Below are 7,963 nucleotides of genomic sequence, written 5' to 3' on the forward strand. Positions count from 1 at the left end.
GTAAATATAACTCGTCTGCCAGTTGTCAGCAGCAAGGGCTGTATTCAGTATCTAAGATTCTTCTTAACAGTATCAAACAGAACTAGGTCTCACCCCCACCCAGTAATCTGGAAAAAATCAACAGCATCCCTGGGCTCTTCTACAAGGTAATACTCTTCCCCTCTTGCAAGTTCTGAGTCTGTGTATAACAAAAGAAGAATTGTACTAAAAGGGAAAGGGGAAGCAATATTAACTTGGGAAACTCCACAACCATAGGGTATATCTAGACTACATGCCTGTGTCACCAGAGGCATGTAAATTAGACTACCCAACATAGTCAATAAAGCCGAGATTTAAATATCCCTGGCTTCATTAAAATAAAAATGGCCACCATGCTGCGCCGGCTCAGTTGATCGTCAGCACAGCGCGGCAGTCAAGAAACGGATCGGTCGACAGGGATTGCCTTTGTCGACCGCTCCCTTATGCCTCGTGAAATGAGGTTTACAGGAGCGGTTGACAAAGGCGATCCCTGTCGACCGATCCACGTCTTGACTGCCGCGCTGTGCCGATGATCAGCTGAGCTGGCACAGCGCGGTGGCCATTTTTATTTTAATGAAGCTAGGGATATTTAAATCCCTGCTTCATTGACTATGTCGGTATGACGGCGCGTTGAGGTTTCCCAGTCTCCTGCACCCCGTAGTGGTATGAACAGACTCCACCAGCCAGTAGAATAGAGGGAGTTTATTGCTTCTCCAGGATACAGCACAGCATAGATGTAATCTGGTTACAGGAACTGGGGCTAGGAGGCCTCGTGCCACCCCTTGAGATGGGGGGTGGCTGGGCCCTACAATCCCAGCCCCCCTCCCTAGCTCCTTCTCCCCTGCTTCCCAGACCAAAACTTAACTAACTCACTTCCGGTCCTGCCCCCAGCCAGGGCTCCACTCCCCTTCTTCCCATTGTTCCGCTCCCTGGGAGATAACTGGTCAGACAGGTTCGAAGCCCCCTTGCATAATGGCTCATCCCCTGCCCTGCTGGGCTGTGCTACAGACAGCAGACAGCGGAGGTCACCCACAGCCCACTGCCCAGCAAAGCAACCAGCAAGGTACCCCCCACTATGTCACAGTCGGGTAGTCTAATTTACATGCCTCTGGAGACAGAGGCATGTAGTCTAGACATACCCATACTGAAAAGCATGGAACTATAAATGAACACCCACCCCACAGTCAGTCGGACATTGTCTTTTGCCCCATTTTGCCATGTGAAAGTCCAACAAACAATTATCCCTTTAACATGCCTCTTTTTTCATGCCTATGCACCCCACTCACAGCTGGTTATCTTGAGTCAGCGAAGATCCAGAATTCAAAAGGATGTGTTCATATGGATCTGCCTCCCACCCTTAAAAGGGGGAGGAGGGTGTCAAGCAATACCTCTTCTGCTACAGCTTTGGCTATGCCCATCCTTCACTCAACTTCAGTGGGACCCCTAACCCCTGCTTGGCAAGTGAAGTTTGGTTTAGGATTAAATCCTCAGTCATGGCATGCTAAGTATAGTTCTGCTGCCCTTCACTCATACGGTGAGGAAAATATTTTATTACCCCTGCATTCAATTTAAAAAATGTTTATTAAAGCTAATGTTACATTTATCTGACACACAGGTTTAAAAAGCATTTTTATATATCTAAGTATGATGCTTAAATTATCCAAAAGTACAACATTTGGTTTAAGAAATCATAAAAATACATATAGTGCCCAATTTACAATATCCCAAACTAAGGTTAATAAATTTAAATATGATCCAATTTAAATATTATGTGGATGCATCACTCATAAAAAGTCATAGTTTGTGGAAAGCAAAATATAGCAATGAGTGTAGATTGTCCCTCAGTAATTGAGAATTTAGGACAGGTTGTCCCTCATTAAATACAATCCAGTAATTTCAGTTACTTTCCCAACTTTGCCTCAATGGCATGCTACAGTGAATTGTAAGCCAAAACCAACCAAAACTGTATCATGTTGTCACATTAGGCCTATATTCTGAACACCTAGGCAGCATAGGCATGTCTGTGCAAATTCAGACTGCTCGAAAACCTGTCTTTTTCACCAACAGAAGTTGGTCCAATAAAAGATATTACCTGGTCCACCTTGTAGCATGCCCTTGCTCTCTAACATACACACATATATGTTTCATAAATACACCTCCTATGGCATTATTAATTCATTTCCAGTGCTCTTGTGATGGAAGACAACAATTATGTATTAAAACTCTTAAAACTGTGAACAGATGTAAGATGATGCAATTGATTGTAGACCATCTCCATCTTCAAAGGACTTTTGCAACAGCCACAGCTGTTTGCACATTGTACTCCTTATCATCTAAATTTCCTTGCCTTTCTGTGGTATTATGAGCTTTGAACCCTGATAGTGTATTAATCACCTGATAGGAATACCAGAGATTGCAGAGATCTGCTGGGAAATAGATTTCTGAATGACTTCACACTGGTCAGAAGTTCATGATGTCTACGATTCATTGACTCTGGGGAGTTTCTCATTGCTATTGAAAATGTAAACTAGTTCAGCTGCTCTGAGTGATGAGACATGGATGGATCGTGCAAGGTCACAACAATGTCTATGAAGCCAAAATTGGGAAAGAGATTTCTGCAGAATGCACGAGAAATGATGCATTTATCCCTGAGGCAAAGAAGAGAAGCTGGCTTTTCAGCTGATGCAACCTTTCTTCCTGGGTGTGCCATAAAGCACTATATATCAGAAGAATAAATGATCCTTTGCTTTTCTTAGGCTAAATTCTGAGGTGCTTCTTCAGTCCTTACACAGACAAATTACCATGCTCACCACATACTTCTTTGCAATAAGAGTGAGAGGCCTACACATAGGTATGACCTTCTGTGTGTGGATTGAGAAGGAAAATGTCAAGCCCTGGGTAAAGCTCTCAAGATCTGAGCCCTGAAAATGACTTGGGAGAGTGAGGGTGAGAAAGCCCAAAGCCTAATTACTTTTAAAGTAATTTTGCTATTAATATTTTCCCCAACATACAGTTGTGTTCTTTAACTGTTTTTTCCATGCTTGTCCCATTAAACATTTAAAGATGTCATTAATATTTCCTTCTGGTTTTGTGCATGATTAGAAGTAGTGTTTAGTCATAAAATGCTATTACATAAGATTTTAGGTAAGTAACCTTTTGCAGTCTCTAAATAAATAAATAAACCTCAGAGAATCAAATTGCCTTCAGTATGGAAATTGACCAAAAATGCTTTAAAAGGCTGTTTTCATTCATACATGTTATAAAAGAAGAGTGCAAATATTAATGACTTTCCAAACATTTCAAGTGATGATAAAAGAAATCCAGATCCCCAGAAAGATTTTTCATTTTGAAAAGATAATATATTTGTTGTTATTGCATAGAAATTTAAGTTAATGAAAAAAAAAACCCCAAAGGATTGATTCTCTCCTGCCTTGCATCTTTTCTACACATTCACAAAGTTGATGTTGGCTGCTACTATTCTGATTTGGCACAAGTGTAAATGACTAGACAAAGTGCAAGATAGTAGAGAGTCAGAACCTCGGTATTCAGTCCATTACTGGTAGAGGACAAAATCAGTGAGTCAGGTCATTATTGTGCAAGGACAAGCCTCATGAAATTGGAGGCATAGCAAAAAGATTTATCATTTATTTGTCAGAAGAGATACCACACAGGGAAAGAAGTGCTGTTGCATATTCAGGTAAGAAATTCTTCCCAGTATTATTCCCTTGCTAGGCCTGGTGTCTTTGTCCTCCATTTTAGGAAGCTGTAGCACCCTGCTTCATTTGAGGGGAGATTTTAGACATTTCTCACTATCATAATCTGCCATGCTATCCACCTCTCCAGTAGACCTTCCATTGTCCAGGTCCTTATGATGGGGTGAGTGAAATCCTGACTCCACTCAATGGGAGTTTTACCACTGAGAATGAAGTCAGGATTTCATTCAAAGTTTATATTGGTAGAAGCCAATGCTGAAGACCATTGCCTGTAATGTAATTTGAGGTTGAGAGTGCTGCGAGGATTGCTATTGTTGTTATCTATTTTTATTATTTAATGAATGACAAAAAAAATAGCAAAGTTCAACACGAACTGGAAAGAAATGCTGATTTTTCAAATCTCTCTCAAGGGACAGTTACATGACATTTTTCTAACCATTTCCTCTAAATGTGTCTAGTAAATTTCTCTTTCAACTTAAGTACTTGTTGGCATGTTAATCAAAAGCAGAACTTTCCACCAAGTGCAGTCGTCCCAACCAAAAAAAAGTCCCATATTTCTCTAGAGCTCTGCTATTGCTCTTTATACATTTACTTTAAAACTCTACAGACCATCAGGTGTGAAGCCCAAAGAAGCCAACCAGATCCATAGTCTGACCTCCTGTAAAACTCACCCCACTCGGCACTGCCCACTAAAACCAACAACCAAAATTAGACCAAAATATCACAGCCTGGGGGAGACTAGACCCTTGTATGCCACAGGCAGAGAATAGGAAGGACTGAGGTGCAGCAGTGTTGAGGCTTCTAAAATGGCAGGGAAGGGGTTAAATGAGATAATCCTGGCAAGTGACTGTATCTATATTCGCACAGAACAGCAAAAAATCCCAGGGTCCCTGCCAGTGTAAAAAATCCCTTTCCACTGGCACATATATCAGAGATCACGATATGGACAGGCATGCCTAATGGTCAGAGCCAGACTTGGGAATCCAAAGCATGAATGAAGCTGGAGTGTGAGTGAGAACAGGACTAGAAACATGGCAAGGGCAGGCAAGGGCTTCACAAGAGACTTCTAAGCCCTAGAGTGATGTTGAACAGACCAGGCTTCTGTTCTGTTCCTCCAGAAAGGCTGACACACCTGCCCTGAGAGTCACCTGGCCAGCTTCTGGCTTGTGGATTGTCTGGAACCTAGTACAAAAATGACTCATCAATGCATGTGGTTTAATCAGGCTCAAATTCAGGAATGACTCTTCACCTTACAATACATCATCGCCTGGGTCTTCATTTAAACCCAGAACACGTGGGCATGCACCAGCCAGCTGACTGCCTGAGAGAGAGACTGCTGGGTGCCAACTCAGATCATCCTCCACTCCATCCAATGTCCCATCTCTAGCTGTGATCCTCCTTGATTTGTCAGAGGGAGGAGATAAAACAAACAGAATAATGGGGGGAGGGAAGACCCTGCTTGAGCACTGCCCCTGCCCAGCTGAAGTCCTTAAGCATGAGCTGTGGGAACTTAGGACATAAAACTGGAGGTTGTTGAGCTATGCCTCCCACCAACAGAAACAGACCCACTATACAATTGCTCTCATACATTTATCCAGCTTTCTCTTAAATTAATTAAGTTAGTTGCTCCCACAATTCCTATTGGGTTGCTGTTCTAATTCCTCACCTCTATGATAGCTAAAAAAATTCTTCTCATTTCCAGCCTGACTTTGTTCATGATAGGCTTATGTCCACTTATTCTTAGGCAAACACTGTCCTTCACTTAAATAGCTCTTCTTCCTCCCAGACATTTACCCCCAGGCTGTGTCTAGACTGGCAAGTTTTTCCGCAAAATCATCTGTTTTTGCGGAAAAACTTGCCAGCTGTCTACACTGGCCGCTTGAATTTCCGCAAAAGCACTGACAATCTCATGTAAACTTGCCAGTGCTTTTGCGGAAATACTATGCTACTCCCGTTCGGGCAAGTCTTTTTCCGAAAAACTTTTGCGCAAAAGGGCTAGTGTAGACAGCAGAGATTTGTTTTCCGCAAAAAAGCCCCGATCACCATTTTCGCGATCTGGGCTTTTTTGCGGAAAAGCGTGTCTAGATTGGCAACAGACGCTTTTCCGCAAAAGGTGCTTTTGCGGAAAAGCGTCCTGCCAATCTAGACACGCTTTTCCGAAAATGCTTTTAACGGAAAACTTTTCCGTTAAAAGCATTTCTGGAAAATCATGCCAGTGTAGACGCAGCCCCAATGTATTTATAAAGTCCCCTTCTCAGCATTCGTTTTTCTATACTAAACAAACTCAAGTTCTTCCAATCTGCTCTCCTAAAGTAAGTCCCTCCAGTCCCCTCATCATCCTAATAGCTCTTCTCAGAACCTGTTCCAGTTTAAATTCATGCCCATGGGTGTCCAGAATTGTACCCAATATTCCAGATGAGAGCTTAAAATGTTTCCAGCAACTGCAAAACCCAGTCAGGAAGGGAGTAACAATGGTTTTCTCGCAGGCTGCCTGTTGTTTTCTTACAAATACATTGTGGACTTTGCAATCCAGTGGCTAATGGAATTGAGAGTGAGATTCAATAAATATTACTGATGACAAACTGTTTCAGTAATTGGACTCGGTTGCGAATTATCAGTTGAGAAGATAAGAGGTGATCATTAGAAAGATAACTATCCCATGATGCAATTAACTTGTTCTCTCACAGACTCATTCAAAATGGTTTTCTGGTTGCACAGGCATCAATGTAATCAATGAAATTCAGCAGCTGCTCCTGTGGGAGCTTACATTTAGACCTTGTATGACTATCATTTTCAATCAGACTGTAGTTTGAGATTTCTTCCCAATAGCTGCAGTCCACAAGGGCGCTGCAATATCTCTTCTTTCTTGTTCATTAGCAAACAACATCTGGATTTAGATACCAAAGGGCAGATACTCATATGATGTAAATTGTCATCATTCCAGTAGCATCTATAGTGCTATGACCCAAACTCCACCAGCTGAGGATCGGTCCCCAAATCAGCAGATGTAAGCATAGGATAGAGTTAGGTCACAGAGTTGACTCCAGCAATTGTGATTCAGTCAATGGCACACCCGCTCAGTTGAGAATTCCCACCACAGCCTGCAAGTGGGAGTTTTTACATCTTGATTCATCACACATCATTTGCTTCTTTAAATCTCTCCCTTTTAAGTCATCTCAGTACATAACAACAGTCCCTGTGATTGAAAGCTACTGTCATGTAGGCCATGCGGAGAGACACATGAAGGATAGCAGAGTCAGCTACAGTAAAAGACGGCTCTAATATACTCATCTATAATTAACCCACAGTACAATACCTTGAATGGGGCCATTTGAATCAAGAACTAATTTGTCATTAAGTATTCACCTAGATATTTAATAGAAGTAACTGCAGCTAAATAGAAACCACCACAAGCTAAGAACACCACATTAATCTAAAAAGAGTTCCTTAATTATCACATAACCCAGTAAGGCTATATCTAGACAGCGGGGCTATTTCGGGATACCGGAAGTATCCCGAAATAGCAATTCCACGTCTATAGACATGCCTGTTATTTTTAAATATATTTCAAAATGACAGGCACTCTATTCTGGTGTCCGTGTAACCCTCGTTCCACAAGTGTTAAGGGGCTTGTCAGAATAGTGCTTTATTTTGAAATTTGGTGCTGTGTAGACAGCACCAAATTTCTAAATGGGCTATTTTGAGATGGTGATGATGTTCGTCCATTGTGTTCGAAGAGGATCTTGACATCTAACGAGTTGTGGGCCGTCCACGGTGTGTCCGCAGATGGCAGATAAGGCCAATGAGGGCACGAAATGTTCTGCCACATGTCGCGCAGACATGTGTAGGCACCACTGTTGCAGCGTTTGCAACTCTGGCTTTACGGAGTGCTCGCTTCTCTTGTGCTATGGTTGTCCTTCTGGCTTCAGATGTTTGACAGCCTTGGTGGATCAGCATGCGCCATGTCGATCGATCTTGTGCCAGGGTCTCCCAGGAGGTGATGTCGATATCCAGGGACTTGAGAGAGGCTTTAAGCGTGTCTTTGTATCGCTTCTTTTGTCCCCCGTGCAATCGCTTTCCTTGAGACAGCTCAGGGTGCTATGTAGATACTCCCTACTGCTGCTGATGTATAGGATGTCTGGATATGGCTAGGAGAAAACCACTCATGTTAAGATCCTAGAAACTGAAGCCATGATAAATTGATTGAGATTTAGATGTATAAAATCATAGAA

Source organism: Pelodiscus sinensis, chromosome 2 (genome assembly GCF_052426305.1).
Source record: "Pelodiscus sinensis isolate ZL-2025 chromosome 2, ASM5242630v1, whole genome shotgun sequence".
Lineage (NCBI taxonomy): Eukaryota > Metazoa > Chordata > Testudines > Trionychidae > Pelodiscus > Pelodiscus sinensis.